Source organism: Bombus flavifrons, chromosome 15, assembly GCF_040668555.2.
Source record: "Bombus flavifrons isolate JBK064 chromosome 15, iyBomFlav1_principal, whole genome shotgun sequence".
Classification (NCBI taxonomy): domain Eukaryota; kingdom Metazoa; phylum Arthropoda; class Insecta; order Hymenoptera; family Apidae; genus Bombus; species Bombus flavifrons.
Window position 1 is genome coordinate 4,039,970 of NC_138456.1, and position 18,833 is coordinate 4,058,802.

The window sequence follows — 18,833 nt, forward strand, 5'->3', positions numbered from 1 at the left end:
TTTATCTGCAGAAAAATTTCTGTTCACTGAATGGAGGTCAGTTGCTTGTTAGTATTACTCTAACGACTTTTGGCATTATTCCTAATGATAACGTCAATCTACTATTATACTTTTTAGCTTCAGATCAAGTCTAAGTAAAGACTTTTCGATTTCAACTCGTTTATTAACTTAGTCGTAAAAGAACAGTAGACATCAATCTTGTCATCAATCACATTTATTCCTAATGACAATCTCGATCTAATCTCTAGATTAGTAAATGTCAATGTGATCTCATACTTTCAGGAATTTTTTAAGAAACACAGATCTTAAATAGAAATTGGTTACATTCTCTGAACGTTATAACGAGATATTTTGTACGCTTCAGATACCTTAAACGTTTTTACCTGTTACGTGTATTCTGTGTATCTGTACGCTTTAGCAATTTCGCATAAATGCATAAACGTTGCAGTCTACTGATCACAGATACTTAATTTCATATCAAACGTAGGTAAACAGTTTCGCTGTTCCGGTCTTTTACTCTTAATGAGTCCGATGCCATTTTTATTCGTCGCAAAGAATAAAATACGCAGACAATAACCGAGCGTATTTGAATTGCAACGAAGTTACATCAGCAGAGGGTGGCGATAACGTGGCTGTTTGTCGAATAAGGGTTGTATAACGAGCAATGAGCTTTCAGCTATCCGTTTGTTTCCTCTATTCTCCCCGTCGTCGTTTCTTCTGTTTGCACACCCTTAATGCACTTAGCGAACGCCAAGACACGTACATTTATAACTCTTCTACACGGAACCATTTGAATGGTCAGGAAGAAAGGAATGAAATTCATTGGGCATTTACCATTAGGATCGTCTGCTTCTTTCACCTGTTTCACCTTCAAACGATTTTTCCCGACAGGGAACACTAGCTGGACTAAACAATTTTTTAGCCTAAAGAGTATCGTGAAATAGCAAAAGGGTATGATATTGCAATTAGACTAAATTTATGAGAAAATTCTTAGATATAAAGTAGATTTATTATTTACAATTCTTTTTTATGCAGTGCCATTTGAATAGCCACGAAGGTAAAGAAAGGAAATTCACCCTTCATTTACGATTACAGCCGCCTCCTCCTTTAACCAGTTTCAACTTCATTCGTTTCAAATTTATTGTAGGTGATAATCGATATCGGTAATTTACATTGTCGCTAAGAAACTTCGAATACTTCGATCTACCATGGGCAACAGTCGTGGAATCCTGAGCCCAGGCGTATCGATCGACGATGACGCTGTAGTTGCTTTTATAGCACGATAGAACTAAATTTCCCTGGGCCAGGAAATCGGTATGTCCATTGAGTTCGCGTGACCTGTCTCTTTTCCTCGACCTGAACACCGTATCGATGGAACCGAAAACGCTTATTTCATCCCTTTCCAATTGCAATTGGGTGAAAGTAGAGTATAATAGTAAATCAAACAATGAAAGGGAGATGAGATTATTATTATACAGTCATATTGTACTACTACTACTACTACTACTACTACTACTACTACTACTACTACTATTACAGTAATATACTGACTGTAATAAATAAAAAGAAAAAAAATAAAATGCTGACTGTACGTGAATATCGTGCAGAATATAGCAATCTTTAAGAAATAAATTTGTACATACTGCAGAGTATACAAAATGTGTTATTTAAATATTTAGAGCAAAGATGTCTAGAATAAAAGTAAGAATAGTATAATTCCGTAGGTAATGGGTTGAACCGATGCAATCGAAGCTGCATCGCCAGTTAACAGGAACTAATCGATTGAATACGTTCGTTTCATCCCTTTGAGGGCAAGCTGGTTTGCGTAGCCGAGTCACGGGTTGCGAAACGTGATATCACACGGTCGATTTACAGGCTCAGAGGCGATTTGCAAGCTCGACGAAGTCAATGCCCTTCCGATTACGTTATACAATCGCGTTCCTTGGAAAGGAAGTTACGTAACTAGGGCGTCATCTATATAGTAGACGATCCTTAATCCTTACGGGCACTATCCTGTGTTTTCTTAACCTCTACGAACTGTCGAGAAACATCTTCTTTATTCTTTGTATTTTTCAGTCTATTATTTTTTGTACAGTGCTAACAATTTCAGGGGTTAAGAATGTTGAGGTTGAAATTGATTGATGAATTTGTAATAGAAAGGTATATTGAAATAATTAAAGGTATAAGTTTATGCTGATTCAGATCCTTACTCTCTTAGTGTTACTGGACAATGGAATGATAGGAAGCACGTTCATATATTTATAGCAAAAGGACATTACCAAAAAAGTTAAGCTTATAGCTTTGGCTAGAGGCTACAGGGAACATAAATAGAAATCTGTTTATTAGTTTCTTTATTCCTAGATCTTGCAACCCAAAACATAATGTATACTCAAGGGTATACGCACCTTTCCTTATTTAGAATATTTCTGCGTAATAGCAGTCTCCAGGTCACGGATATAAATAAATAAAGATGTAGAGATTTTCTTGAAGTAGTTCAACATTTTTTAATATACCACGACATTTATTCTAGCTGGTAGAATCACAAATTTTATTTATTTAACGTACATTGTTTTGCGCGTAATCGGATGAAACAAATGTCTATCTAGTCACAGAAGTATGACTTTACACGTAATTAAAAATTAATTCGAATTTCTTTGATTTAATTTTAACGCAGCTGTTTATCGAAAACAGGGAGAGGGGATACGAGGGAATAATAATTTTGAGTTTCTCAAATTTATTCGACGAGTAGCGTCGCTATTGAACGCGCGGGAATAGCGTAATCACAGAGAAGATTTTAAAGGAATGCCGTATTTCAATTTCCATTACCAAAAAAGTTAAGCTTATAGCTTTGGCTAGAGGCTACGGGGCGCATAAATAGAAATCTGTTGATTAGTTTTAGGTTCCTAGACCTTGCAACCCAAAACATAATGTATATTCAAGGGTATATGCACCTTTCCTTATTTAGAATATTTCTACGTAATAGCAGCCTCCAGGTCACGGATATACACAAGTAAAGATGTAGTTTTTCTTGAAGTAGTTACTTCAACAAAGAAGAATTTAACAATTTGGTAAATAGAATATTTGGACGAACAACTTTATTTTTCACTTCAATTGGATTTAAAAAATGGCTTGTAATTGTTCTTTTTTGTTTTTCAAGGAAGAATTCTTCTAGGTTCTCCCAAGTTCTATAACTTTCGACCACACCCCGTGACTAGAGGGTGTGCTCGAAAGCATATTGAATATGAATTATCGAAAGGAGGTTTAATTACCCAACACTTATCCAAGAATCTACATCTTAACTATATGTCATCCAGCAAATTTGATTCAACGAGCTGGAAAAGTCAAGATAGAGCGGAAGGTTGTTTGGTCATAGCGAGAAACGATACGGACGGTAAAAGACGAAAGTCATCGATGGTAGCAAAACTAGGGAGAAGAAATTTATTGGTCGAACGATCCTCTTCCCCTCTACGATAAGAAAGTAAGATCTTCCCCCGTGATGACTCATCTTCTCAAAAGAAAAAGTATTTTCATCATCGAAATTTCTGGAAATGTACAACTCTGCCTTCGGATAATTCTATTCCGATCTAAATTACTTTTCTAGTTTCGTTTAAATTATGCCTAATTTCTTACAATTGTTAGCTTCGATCGTAGCATGGAGAAACAGAAAATGATGAAAAAAGACGAAGAAAGTATCTTCTGATTGTTTAGTCGCAGAATGAAATTCTTTCCCTCTATGTTCCATTCCAATATCAGCTGTTCTATATTACATTAAAATGTCCAACTATCGAACACGTATATTTTTCCATGTTATATGCATTGGTGTCCAATCTGGTACTACAAAATATCCTATAAATGCATAGGAATCGTAGTCTAATCACAAGCAACTCATAACTGACGAAATGATCGAGACAGTGCAGTGGTTCGAAAGCGTCCGAAATCGAGTCGATGATCAATCCAATATACCGGGGCCAGGTCCGCGAACCTTTTGAGGGGGCACGGAACGTGATGTTGTCGGTTGTTCTCACGGGCTGGCGAAATTGCCAATATAGAAACGCGAGATGACGATGTGACATCATCAGCGGGGAATTCGAATTCGAATCGGGCGGCGACACACGCACAGAAGGGGGGCTTGATTCACCGCCAGGCCGCGTTTGATCTGCTGCCAAATCAACCGGCCAATATTACTTCCATTTAAGCGGGCACCGTCATGGCCGTTCCACGTTCATCGGATTTCTTCGATATCAATAAGTAATATGACATCCAGGCGAGGACGTATATATACGCCATGGGTCACAGGTCCGACACAAAGGTCGATTGTGCGCGTCTGCCGGCGATTTTTCGATGACCACCGAAGTTTGGTCCTCCTGTTAAGCGGTGCAATTATCGTCTCTTGGCCACACACGTAGATCTCGCCTTCTTCTTTTGTTTCGTCGTCTTTCGTACAGAGTCGTTCACCGAAGTATTTGAACGCTTGTCATCAGAAATCTTTTACGTAGATATCGTCTGTGTTGTATAAAACGTTCTCATTGGCACCATAATGAGACGATGATGAGGTTAGAGTCAGGACTATCGTACTGATAATATTTGAAAGCAATTTGAAAATGAATATAGAAGTTACAAGATATTTATTACAAACAGGTGATTGATAAAGAAATTAACGTGCATCTGAAACATGTAACAAAAATATGAATTTGCACATGTTCGTAGGCCAATGATCACTGACAACTCTGAAAAGCAATGTACTAACAATGAAAAGAAGGTTCTTGTTTCTAAATCAAAGATTAATTCGAATAAGAATTTCACCTCCTAAACAAGGGTTAACAATATTCGAGCAGAAACGTCTCGTTCTCAAATGCAAAGATTAATTCGAAGAAGAATCCCAGCCCTTGAAGATGGGTTAACGATACTCGAGCAGAAAGATGTTGCGGTTCCCAAATCAGAGATTAATTCGAAGAAAGATCTCACTCCTTAAAAGATTAATAGTATTCCAGCAGAAAGAACTTCTAGTTCCCGAATCAAAATTAATTCGAGAAGCAATCCAATCCTCTAAAGAAGAATTAACAATAGCCGAGTAGAAAGAAATGCTGGTTTTCAAGCTAAAAATTAATTCGTATAAGAATCTCATCCTTTAAGGAAGAGTTAACAATATTCTAGTACAAAATAAGTTCCTAAATGGAAATATTAATTGCAATAGGAATCTGATCCTCGAAAAACGAGTTAACAATATTCGAGAAAAGATATTGTTGCCAAATCAGAAAATTATTTCGGATAAGAATCTCACTTCCTAAAGGAAGGTTAATAATATTCGTGTAGAAAGGAATCGCATAGGCGAGGTGTAGCTAGAGTCGAGTGACCTGCTGCCCCCGGCCTATCACCCCTTACATCCACCGTTCTCCTCGTGGCACCCTCGTGGCACACGCCCCTCTCCACCCCCCGCGGCAACGCCCCCTCCATCCCGATGCCCCCGCCGCAAGCCCAGCTTTTTCTCGGGGGTTCATCGATCGCCCCCAATCACCCACACCTGCCATACACACATACACACACACATATACGTACACCATCTTGCCTCTTTCCATCCCTTAAAACCCCGAATGCTTTCTTACCTCGACACTAGCTCTTCTATCTTTTTCTTATAACTTTTCTTCCTTTCTCTTTTTCGTTTGCTTTCTTACCACGTCGACTCTTACCACGTCGCGGAAGCTTTCTTTCTCACTTTTTCTTCTTTCTTGTATCTCGTTAACGTGATTTTTCTTCATAGATAATTTCTCTAATTACTGGAAATGGATATATTGAGAACAAAGTCAAAGCAAAATAGGAATAGGATAAAATGGTGATTGTCGATGGTGGTAATTTGAATTCTTGTTTAATATGTTTGTAATTAGAGTGAGCGACGTGTTAAGGTTGATTTAGATTCGCTTTTAAGAAAGAAAGTAATAACGTCGATAGGAGAAAATTCCAATTGTTCATTTACTCGAGTATCGCTATAAGGAAAATATTATTTTAAGCTGCGAAAAATTAATATACGGATCGAAGAATATTAACAAATGGATTTCTACTTTACAAGAATGAATAGATACACGTTGATGAGTATGTCAATAGAAACATCCTCTTTTCATAACTTGTGTTATATCGATCGTGTTAAATGAAATATATTTATTAATATTTAAATGAAGTATTTATTAATATTTAAAAATATTTTTATTGGAAGCTTGAAACTGAAATTTTAGAGTAAAAATAAATTAGAAGGATCTCATTTGTCACTGTGATTTAATACCTAATATTACGTTATTTTTAATGTTGCAGGAATTATTACTGAAATGCTTGAATTCACATTCGGTGCAGACTTTTGTCAAACGCCTTCATTCTCAGCATTCTTTCAGTCCTTTGAACAGCCAAAACCTCGGTTTGCCCTTTATCTCGTGCAAACAGCGAGGTTTCATTTCACAGCTTTGTTCTCCCCTCATCCCTTATTCCATTTCCGGTATCTGGCCGAGCGTGAGTCTACCTTACTTTCCATCGAAATTAGTTTTTCTTCCAGATCGTTCACGCTCATTCTCTCTTGGGGTGAGAAAAACAAATGTTTGTTTGCCTTCTTTCGCTCTTCTTCGCTTTAAACCCGTGAAACTCGTTGCAATTACGAAAATTCTAACGAGTCCTTATTCACGCTTCTAATATTCTACTCTAATTTACTCTTACAATTTCACAAAGTTTTTCACGAGATCCTTGCAGTTCCAATTTTCAGATATAATTCCTTCTAACAATCCTATATTTTCTTCTTTGCTATAAAATAATTCTATATCCTTTTCTTTTTCTTAAAGAATTTTATACCGATATTCTACATAGAAGAATTATATTTAAAAATTATATAGACAATCGAATTTGTACATTTAGTCCCCATATATATTCTTCACGCACTGCATCTTCTCTAAAGAACATTTCGACGAATTTCCAAGTCTCTATGAAGATTTAGAAATCTACCAACCTCTATATGGAATTTTCATCTTACTCGCGATTCTTAAATTTCACTACTCTGTTATTCATCGACTCCTTAAAATTAACTAGTAAACAATAATCAATTCCAACTTATACAAAAGTATGCTGTTGCGCGTCTAACATTTACTGTCCACGTTTACTGTACACAGAGTCTTCTTAAACAATTTTGCAGTCGCGTTGTACCAGTGATACCGTATTTCCAGATTAAAATTTCCATCCCTAACACCACTTGCCCTCCAAAACCCTCGCACACGCTTTGATAAAATATTAAAAAAAATTCCTCCCCGAGGAGACATTCTCAGCATCCCAAAACGAAGATCCATCTATTTAGCAATGCCAGGCAGCCATTAGTTTCGCGGGCGCCGTCAAAATTACGATCGATGGGGCTTGCAGAGAGAGCGAGCGATCCCGAAGGGTCACCGGGTCTGATATCGATGAGCCGAATATTAACGTCGGCTGGTCGGTGATGGCAATTGCTGCTAATTAGCGGCACGCATCTTCCTCAATTGAGGCTCGTTTCGGCTGCCACCATTTCAACACGCTGTTCTTCGGCCCACACACGCATTCGGTAAGGTCACGGTCGTCGCGACAAGAGCCTTAGAAATTTCAGCGGCAAAGTATCTACAACCACTCTTGTGCAACTGCTGCCGCTCCATTCCAACCCAATTCCTTTTCTTTCATAAGCTGCTCGCGACCGGCCTGGACGATTTCCAACAGGCCAGCCGGAAATTAATTTTCATGGGGGATTCGGAAACGCTGACTGCACAAGGAAATGGAAACGTTATCGGGCTGTTTTTATCCGATAGATGGGAAGAAATATTAATCTCATAGGTTTACATTTTCTTTTACTTTTCTCTACAAAGATATATAACGATCGATTTTATACATTTTCAATATTCGTCTCTTCGATAGAAGAAATAATTGCTTCCGAGGATTTTCTATTAAATCGTTTCCCTTCGACGGAGAACAGAATGGAAAAATTGAAAATCAATTTTACAGATTTCTTATTCTCTTAATTTATAGATTTCCTGCGATTCTCGCTCATTTATTTCACAGTCGTATATAATAGGTTGTCGGAAAAGTTTCTTTCGTTTTATGAGGAAATAATAGACGCACGATGTTTCTTTGTTTTATATTATTTTCTCGATTTTACGATCGATCTATTTTGTTCTGTTGAGATAAATACCGCGTCATTTCACACACTTTGTTTCACGTTTGTCTTAAGATGCACTGTTGTAAAAAACACGTTTGCGAAAGAAAGGCACTTTTCGGACAACCTAATATATTATATTTCCCATTAGATTTGCTTTTCTCAAACTAATTTTATTTCTTTCTTCTTTCTCAATTATTCCGCGCCGTTTACAAAGTTTCATCAAAGTTTTCCATCAACGATGCCACTGCTACGCGACAGTTAGATTTTCCAAGTTTCCTCCGGCGTTCTTCCTGGAAACGCGCATATGAATTTATATCAATTCGGCGTATGTCACGATGAATTTCCATCGTATTCACGCTTGCTATACATTATGCAAGCGTGACGTATAAGACGATCGATTCGAAAAGGCTATCGAAACTGGAACATGATCGCATAAAATCGAACGTGAGAAAGATGAGAAGCGGAAACGCCACGGTACCGTGATAACTCTTCGCGTATACACGTACGTAATACACGTAGAACGTTTGCACGGGCTGTCAGAGTACCGTCATATCACGGATGAGGGTGGTGAATCTACATTTACATACCGGTAAATATCCTGTATCTGTACTACATTTTTCCCCCCTCCCAGTATTGTTAGATATGCAATATGCAAACGATTTTCCAACATATATTACACGTTTTTATTGTCGCTTATCAGGTTGCAGAACTTCATTATCGACGTCCCTTCCGTTGTTGCTGGTTCTGGTCTTTCGACGATCATGGTTCTATCGTTCTGGAATTTCTTTCACGTTCAAATTCATTCACGTTATTTCGTAAAATTCGTCGAAGCTTTTATCGATTTTCACTAACCGAAGTTTCATTGTTTTTCTATACGAGTGATTTCATTTTTGTTCTTCCTTTATATAGCCGTACACAATGATGGCTGGAAAAATTCTTCGATTGGGATACAGTTTTGATTCAGATTGAATTATCTATTGATAGAATTGTTTGTGTAATAATTTTCACGATATCGTGTCTCGTGTTAATGGTATCGTAGTTATCAACTAATCATCAGACTGGATCAGCGATTTTCAAACAGTGTGCTGCGAGAATTTTGAAAATATGCAATACTTGACTATAATACTTCATCAGGGTCACTGATCTCATTTCCGTTAGATCGTCAAACAAGGAAATGACGACAGCCAAAACAGCAACGATCGTCCGATATGAATGTTCTATATTGAGCTAAATATAATATATTTTTTGGCCAATTGTAGAATTTTAGTGATTAGTTCACGTGTTAGCTGTATGCCGAAAAACATCCAAGTCGTTGCATTAGACCGAGACTTCTTCTTAAACCGCTGGTCGCGTAACGGAATTATGTAGGCGGGGATTTTCTATGCAAGTGATTTCATTTCTGTTCTTCCTTTATATAGCTGTACACAATGATGGCTGCAAAAATTCTGGAACGACCAGATTACCACGGACCAGTGAGATGAAAAGTGTGAATTTTTCCAAGGATCAGGAAAAATTCACCGAGCTGTGGTTCGTCATAAATAGAAAACACCAATTTCTTAAAAAATTGTTTAAATGGGATGAAATCAGGGCTTAGAACTTCCAACAGTTCGTATAATAGTCTTAAGCACATTTATAATATTGGCCATCCCATATCCATTGCAAAACCATGTCTTTGTTACTGACGATTGTAAATATCGATTAACACCAATTAACGTTGAAGGTACTCTGTTAAATATCATATCGAATATTCAGTCGAGATTTTCTTTACACAAAACTAAACAAGCACGTTGTTATCTCATCGATATGGAAATTTAATTTCGTCATCGGCACACTCATTTCATCAATATGCAAATTTAATTTTGTCGTAATAAGCGGTAACAAGCGATAAGAATTATAAACATAGCTGAGAATTGTTTAAAATTAAACTTCTTCCATTTATCATCGATTACTGTTTCATTTATTATACGTAGCTTTTTATATATACAACTGCAGTTGCGTACAATTTTTACAGGCAAAATGGACTGGCAAATGATAAAACGTTTAAAAAGCGCTGCGAGCTGCACTATCCACGATGCACGCTAATAGTTACAGATCGTTTATGAATGACGATTGAAGCCTGCGTTAAAAAGCAGAGTGTTAAAGATTCATCTTCTCCTCGTGTTATTAGGGTACTCGAAGCGATATGTCGATCGGAAGAGACGATGAACGAAGAAGAGAAGCGTTGTTCGATCTCTTTCCAGTGAACGGTCCGCGGAAATTCGCTAATTATAGATCGACTAGCGACGAGGCGAACGCGTAGCCGTCGACGGCCGCGCGACGACCACTCGCTTGGACTTGAACCAATCCTGACCTTCCCTGCTGCGTCGTGTCGACCTAGAAAATTGCGTGTGTCGTATCCGTCTCAGCGTGACGGACGCGAGCCATATATAGGGCCGCGTCCCGCCAAATACCGCGACCGGAAGTGCTAAACGGCATGCCGCGCGCTGCACCATACGCCAAATCCTGATTACAAATTTCCAAGATATCTAATTACTCGATTAGAAATTCGAAAGAATTGTATTTTCCATTCAGGATACAAGAAACCTGTAATTCTCGTTTCCAAGTTTAAGAGATCTGTAATTTTCGATCGTCCATTCAAGAAATTTCTAATTCTACATTTGAGAAGTTGGAAGAAATTTGACGGATCTTCAAAAAATCTCTAGCTCTCTTGGTTAGAATGTTGGGAAACCTTAAACTTCGTATCGTAAATTAAGAGAATCCTTATCTCTCAGAATCGAAGATTGGAGAAATTTGTAATAACAGAAATTTCTGATTCAATTATCCGAGAAATCTCTAAATTTCAGTCACCGATCCAAGAAATCTTTGTTTCTCTATCGTGATTGGTTTATGCGTGTCACGAAATGAAAAAAGTTGAGGATCACTGCTATATGGTCTTGTTTGCACATATGAAACTTCCTGTCAGTGTGCGTGTTTGTCTGCCTGATTCTTTTGGGTCTGTCAGAAATAACCAAATCAGATCAACATTTCTTTTGTTTAATCACCTTTACAGTTTCTTGTTGTACTAGTTTCCTCGAGAAAATTCCTGTGTACATATGTAGTACTCATTGCCGTTATTGTGGCACCATATGCGTCCATGTGTGCTCGTTCTCGAGAGTTTCGCTCTCAACGCCCCTTCCTCTTGCCCTAGGCAGCCCACGCTCGCGATGAGGCTCCGCAGGTGGCCGGATGCCTCGAAAACGGCGCGATTTTAACGCTTCACCGTCCGATAAACTCGAGTCTTCGTGAAATCGCGCTTTAATCTTGTTGCTTCCAACTGACATTTCCTGAATCGTTTTGGAGATCGTTGCCGAAGATCTGTTGAGGCCGATTGCTTGAAATAAAGTGCTTTCTTCTAACATTTTTGGTGTAGAAATATAATGAGTTTTATCTTTCATAATTACATTAATTTATTAAGACAACGAACTGGTTCTCGAAATGATTTGGTATTGTTGTTCTTGTAATAAACGATAACTTAATGTCTCCTTCTTGAATTATACAGATAACAAGTAATATTTTTGCAACTTAATAAGAACGTTGTCAAACAATTTACGAGGTAAATAAATTTGACTTATCAGCAGGATGTATATAATAAATAAAATTGTAGAAATTAAACTATATCATTCCTTGTTTGTTTAAAGTTTATCCAACAAGCTTATTCGTAATACTCGAGTTTACAAATATCTCATTGTGTCTCTAATCTCGGAAGGAAAAAGGGGAAATATTTGTAAAGGGAGAGGAGTTATTTTAAGCGGCAGTCACGTTAAAAATAGCCTGAAAACCGCAGGACAATTTGAGAGACGCGTCGAATTTCTCTTTTTGCGCTTTTTATCTTTCCTCCTTCTTAAAATAAATATGGAGTAACAGAACTTAAGGAATTATCGAGTGCGAGGTTTCGATTTGCGTTTCTAGGTTAGTGTAATATTTATCATAGCAAAGTATGAGGAATGGAAGTCTTTATGATCCGTATTATCATTTTACGATAGTGTCACAGTATCGTATGCAGTATCATATGTATTCGATTTTATAGGAAGTTTTTTTCATATTGATTGAAGTATGAATTACAATAACATTGTCATACCGGAAGTCTTGGTTGTAACCAACAATACGTAAAGTTTTGCGCGAAAATGTCATTTCACCATAACATTCGACTTCTGGCACGGTCGTTTAGCATCGAACATTAGAAAAATCCCGCCTAGCGCTGTTTCAACCCACGTGGTTTCCAGCTAGGCTAATAAAGTACCGGTAATAGAGCTGGCCACCCCGCTACGTTCTTTCAAATACTATTTCTGAGAACTCATTGTTTTCTGGCTTGCTGTTATCGTGTCAAGGTAATCATCGCGTACACGAACGCGATGACACGATAAAAAAGAAAAAATGATGATATACACGAAACAATCAGTTACGATATACAGAAGAAAAGATCAATAACGATGTACAAATAATTTAGTTTGTTATACGAGTGAAAAGTTCATCTTACAAAGTTAAAAATTAATAGATAGTCGAAGGAATATATAATTACACAATAATAAGTCACAAATAATGTATTTGATTACATAATTACGAAGATAAATAGGAAAAGGAAATATGTATTTAGATTAGGTTATGTTTGTGTCTCAATTTGTCGTATCAGTATGATCAAAACACTATTTTTATGTTTTACTTCAAGATCGTCGAGTTTCGAGCTCATAAATATGCCCGCGTATTGAATTTACACCCCATGGAAAGTGGAGGGAGCTTTTTCAATTTACATTTGCTCTTATTTCACTTTTACTTTCGTCAAGCGTTTCAATTTGACGCTGGAGAGGCTGTAACGAGGATTTCGATATCGTTGCGTTGGTGGAGAGCACGGATAATGAATATAAAGCAGCAGAGCTGAGGAAATGTGGGGAAATTATGCCTCTGTTCTTTTCTTTGTTTGTCTAAGCGGCTGTATTTGAGGGAAAGAATAAATGCAGATTAAAGCTACGCGTGGAAACGAATTCGGACTGGTACGTTTAAAATATTATCTGTAGGAAAGAGGACAGCTAAGAAGTGAATAGGTGTAAAATAACTTTTGTTTCAAGAAGAAATGATTAGCATAAAGGTAAGCAAATTTCAATTATTAAATAGACTTCATTGACTTCTTTGAATGTTGTCGAACTATGAATAATTATTACTAATCTTTTTTACCTTGCTACGTTTCTAAATTAATTAGTAGGATTACTTAGGTTTTGTCCCAATTATGAGACAAAATTTTGATCATTACATTGTCCTTGCAATTAGTTGCTAGATTGATTACTATTAATTACCAGATATTGTTTGTTTCAATTATGCCAGATCAAATTCTTTTTTCAAAATTCTTGTACTCAAATCCCTCATAACCTATTAAACATAATGACGAGTCAAATCACGTAGCATAATTCCAATGAACATTGTGCAACAGTAAAACTGAGATCTTGATTCGTAGAAATTGAATGACCATCATTTCTAACCTCCCTGCTGCGAATCCGGCCGTATCCAGCGTGCAATAACTGGTAGACGAGAACGTAAAGTAAGACGAACAACTTACTTCTCGATGTTTCGTACATTCGCGACATCTCGCTATTAGAGCGAATGTCAGTTTCGAAGGATGTGTTTCGAGGTTATGTCTACCGTACTGTAACGTTCTGCAAAGAACGCTGCGACACGCAGAGGACGATTGAAGGACCTCGTGACTTACGTAAAACCCTTCGCGCTCGATCGAATTTCCTGGCCACCCGGCGACGGCATATACGACCGTGTGCGCCTATTACGCCGCTTTTACGATCTACTCGTAAACGTCCGGGCCCGCGAAATTGATAGACCACTACGTTACACGCACGTACACACGTGTACACGCGATAGCCACATCGTGGCAGCACGCTCGATGTCTTCTTCCTACTGGCCACGCCGCAATTTTCGATTTCTTTAGTACAAGATCGATAACCAATCGGACAATCGATTTTTTTTAATGAATCGAATCCGACTCGTGACAAACATGGCGACTGAAATGACATTTCGCGTTGCAACAAAAGTTCTTGTGGAAATGTTATATGTTTATTTTATGCATTCTTAGAATGATATTTAAAGAAATATATGTATTATATCAGTTTCTTAACCTATCATTTTATTATTACTGAAATGGCGTTTCGTGTTGCAAAAGTTCTCGCGGGAGTGTTACATAGTTCAATATTAGTAGTTATTTATTTTCCTATTTCAAATAATCTCGAAAGAGAGTTTAAGTTACAAAATCTGGTGATTTATGTAAAATATTTTAGCAGATTCTTCTTAACTTGTCATTTCTACTATACAAGCGAAAAAGAAGTATATCTCGATTAGAGAACCGATAATCAATAGAACAATCGACTTTTTTAATGAGTCGAATCCAACTCCCGACAAACATGGCGACTGAAATAGCGTTTCGTGTTGCAAAGTTCCTGTGGAGATGTTAAATGAATAGATATTCATTTTATGTATTCGTCGCATGATATTTGAAGAGATATGTGTTTTATCAGTTTCTTAATCTGTCATTTCTATCGATTTCTTAATGTGTCATTTCTATCGGTCTCTTAATCTGTCATTTTATCGTTAGTGAAATGTCGTTCCGTATTGCAAAAGTTCTTGCGGACTGTGTTGCATAGTTCATGTTATTTATTGTTTCTAATTTTAAGTTATTTCCAAAGAGAGTTTAAGTTACAATTCTGATGCTTCATATAAAAATTTTTAACAGTTTCTCCTTAACTTGCCGTTTTTATTATACAAGCGAAAAAGAAGTGTATCTCGAGTACACGGTCGATAACCAATAAAACAATCAATTTTTTGAATAGGTCAAATTCGATTCGTGACAAACATGGCGACTGAAATAGCATTTGGTGTTGCAATAAAAGTTCTTGTGGAAGTGTTATTGTTTGTGTTGTTATTTCGAACGATATTTAAAAAGAGATTAAGATTTCTTGTTAATCCGTCAATTTTATCGTGCAAACAAGAAAGAAGTGAATTATGTAAGAAGAATTATGGTGGTAGCTGTCATCTGGTTTAAGGTAATTTGTTTTTTATGTTATAATAGACGATATGACGTGATCTCTAGATCAATTATATCGAAAACAAATTTGCGACAAAACAGTGAGAGAAAATTCTAATACTTCATGTAAAATATTCTGCTCATTTCATGTTAATCATATATACTACAGATATACATTACAATATCGAATCTTTCGTTTCTATTGAAGAAAACGTTTAAGTAGAAACTAAAAACAAAAATTTCGTTGAGAAATATTGTAACAGTTTATGCAAAATATTCCGTCAGTGCCTCGTTAATCTGTTAGCTTTATCATGCTAACGAAAATTTCGTTTGCCAAGGGGGAAGAACTGTGTCATCGATGACAGCGTCATACATCCGACAACGTTACAATGAAGCTCACGAAAATGAGACAGCATGAAAGTCGAGTATCGTAAAAAGCGCGTAATCATTTCAACTGGCCAATTCTGCGAGCGACTGATGATTTTACGAGCGAGACGCGACTCCAGACGCCGGCCAGACGCGAATGGTTCAGCGCGAGTAAATCTAACCTCGCCTACGCGAGCTGAAACGGCGCCGGTGTCGCACCGAGTAAAAATTATTTGCTACTAGTAGTCGACTACCGTTGTCTGATTTAAAAATACGACGTACCAACTGACCGATTTCGTGACATGGACCACCCAGTATTTTTCATGGGAATATATATGTAACAGTTTTACGATATAAAATTTCCCATTGTGATCATTATGATTATTCTTCGTGCCTTTCTTTCTATTCTTTAACCGAATATTTGGAACTTTTAAATTGCTTCGTGGTTATTTTAATTGTTTATAATATACATCAAGTTTATTATTAATAATAAAATTTATAAAGTATAGATAGAATCGCTACAAACAATATTTTTAATTAGTCAAATTTTAGAAATTGACTGAACTTATCATCAGTCATAGAATATATAAGATATATGTAGATGGGATTGCTATAAGTAATATCCTTAATTAATCAAAATAATTTTGATATTCCTATTTTTGTCAATAAATATTCAAATCTATTCAAATATTTTTATTTCGTTATTTATTAATAACAGTTCAAGAAAGCATTTTAACCATTCGCCAATCGCACGAAAGAACACGGAGTTGCAAATTTTAATTTTAAACTTTACTTACATTGCGTATTACGAAGAGTATGTGTAATTGAATTATTAAAATTCGTTATAAATAATTCATCGACATTAATCCGACAATTAATTAGATTATAATTCAAATTATATATGGCGTCGGGTATAATGCCAGAAATTATAAAAAATCACCGATATCCTAATCGTTCAATAATAATTATCGAGTGGCCCATAGCGGTCGCACGCGCGCGAAATTTAAATCCGCCAGACGTTCCGTGGTAAGAAGACAAATAAAAAAAGGTTGAAGAGATGACGGGGAAGCGAATGAAGTGGCAGACGACGCGGACGACAAGAAGGGAATTGTAAAGTCGTCATAATTGATTGCATCTTTCGCGAGTAGAGAGGTGAGGCCCGAAGAGGAGGCTGAAAGGAAGAAGACAGTGGAAGAGGGCGAGTGACTCTCTAGCTGATACAAGAGCCGTTGACATTACCACGTTGCTCCTCGTCGCGAAACCACGCGCCACCCACCCAGCACCGTGATTTTTATTCCGGCTGGCAATAAACAGATCCATCGTGACTCTTTCTTTTTTCTTTTTGTTTAACTGTTTTATGGTCTTCTCCTCTTCTTCTTTTTCGTTTTACTCTTCTAGAAGGATTGTTCCTCGACGACTGGAGGATTTTATCGATGAAAAGTGTGGTGAAAAATGCTTCATTTGAAATAATTAGAGTATCTCTGCTTATTTGATTATTTTATATATAGTGTTTTATTCGTTTTAAATTGTATACACTTTGCTTCTAAACCGACACTATTGTCTGCTATTCTTCGTATTAATTTCCTTATTCTTATTGGTCACATTGTATTCGATATACTAATGCATTTCACAAATTTAATATGTAACAAACACCTGATATATACAAACACATATGGTATAAGGAAATAAATGAAAAGTTATACGACCTCGATCGACGATGAAAGCATTAGAAGGCACAAAATTTTCGAAAGAAATTGCCCAACCAATTTCTATAAATTTTCGCAAAATCATTATTTCAATTGGTGACGGGGTGCAGCTTAAAATAATCTCGTCGAACGCTATTTCGATGTATATATATTTCCACCGATTTTCATCCAACAACGTCCGCCGAGGTGAAACACGACGACCGCTGCCTTCGAACGTGCGAATGTCTTCGTGGCGTCGCATCAAGGACGGTTCGTCTCGTTCGAAGTATCTTCGTGAGACGAATTTCTGGAACGTTGTCTCGGTACAATCGCGCGAAAACAAGAATTTTTCTACTCCCAACGATCGATACTTACCAACGCGACATGTTCGTCTTAACACATTCACTGCTACTAAAATACCTATTCTTGGAATTGCATTCTTTTTTGCACCAGAAATGTCTTCATTTTAAGTAACCATCTTTGCTTTGGCACTGTCCGCTGCTTTTACTATGTTATTTCTCCAAGACGTGCAAAAATTAAACATACCAATTTTAAACAATAAAATACAAACAGTTTGAATATTCATACCTGTAGCTATCTCGAAGAATTGGACATGTACTTGCAAACGACAGAAATTACTAGATGCGACATTCAAAAGATAATACCTTCAAATGACAAACGTTCAGTTTACGAGTATTTACCTTGCCTCGTCAAGTATCTGTAATACAAGAACCGTAATCAAAGTCGACAAAGCCGCGATAATATCGGTAGCCTTGACATTCGTTTCGTTTTACCTTATTATGGCCGACTAAAGGAATCGTTGGAACTCGTTGGAAGTTTTTTTAACGCGGAACCCTTCGGAGAAATGGCTATGATTGATGCCAAACACACAACAATCACCCTGGGGGATCGACGATCTCGTTTCACCAGCGACCTCGACTCATCAAGGACGATCCATATCGTGGTACTAGACACGAAGGTTTTTCGAGATTTTCGCATCCTGGAAGAAAACAAAATATAAGATGAATCGACAGGATCCACCGAGAAAATGGGAGCATCCTCGTCAACCACAATTTTCCATCGAGTTCTTCTTCTTACTGTCAAGGTCGAGGTAGCTTGTTTCAACGAGGACAGATGATTGCCGGGTATTGTGGATGGGATCTGACGACTACTGGGAAAATCTTCGCGAAGGGACGCCAGATTGTCGCGGTTGTTATTCGAATTATCATACATTTATTAGATGAGGTTTCTCTCATGGAATTATAACGTTTGAAGGTTAGGTTTGCATGTAACAGGTGAATAGATGTCACAGTATTATTCGAGTTTGTTTTTAATTATTAAGAATGATTTCGTTTGAAAATATTTGACCAGTATTTCGAAGTGTATTCAATGACGAGTTACAGTTACTCTGGTCTCATTTACAAAGATTGTAGGTTAGGTTCGCATGCAGTGTACACGATTGGATATTTTAGAATTATGTAAGTTTTCCTTTCATTATTAAAGACTATTTTGAAGAATTTTGTTAGGAATTTTGAAGTGTCCTTAGTGAGCAGTTATAATTACTCCACTCTCATTACCT

The 18,833-nt window shown here is 37.0% G+C and overlaps 1 protein-coding gene and 1 long non-coding RNA gene across 6 annotated transcripts in view; one reads left to right on the top strand and one right to left on the bottom strand.

Annotated features, from left to right (window-relative positions):
• The window catches only part of LOC138187603 (protein kinase C-binding protein NELL1), an 83,090-nt gene that overhangs the window by 17,547 nt on the left and 46,710 nt on the right, over positions 1 to 18,833 (top strand). The window lies entirely within an intron of this gene.
• The window catches only part of LOC138187612 (uncharacterized), a 44,137-nt gene continuing 41,889 nt past the window's right edge, over positions 16,586 to 18,833 (bottom strand). For both annotated transcript variants that reach the window (XR_011175223.1, XR_011175224.1), the window contains exons 2-5: positions 18,049 to 18,254; positions 17,843 to 17,972; positions 17,630 to 17,772; positions 16,586 to 17,561 (exon numbers count right to left, since the gene is read on the bottom strand). This is a non-coding gene — a long non-coding RNA (uncharacterized LOC138187612). The remainder of the gene's footprint in view (positions 17,562 to 17,629; positions 17,773 to 17,842; positions 17,973 to 18,048; positions 18,255 to 18,833) is intronic.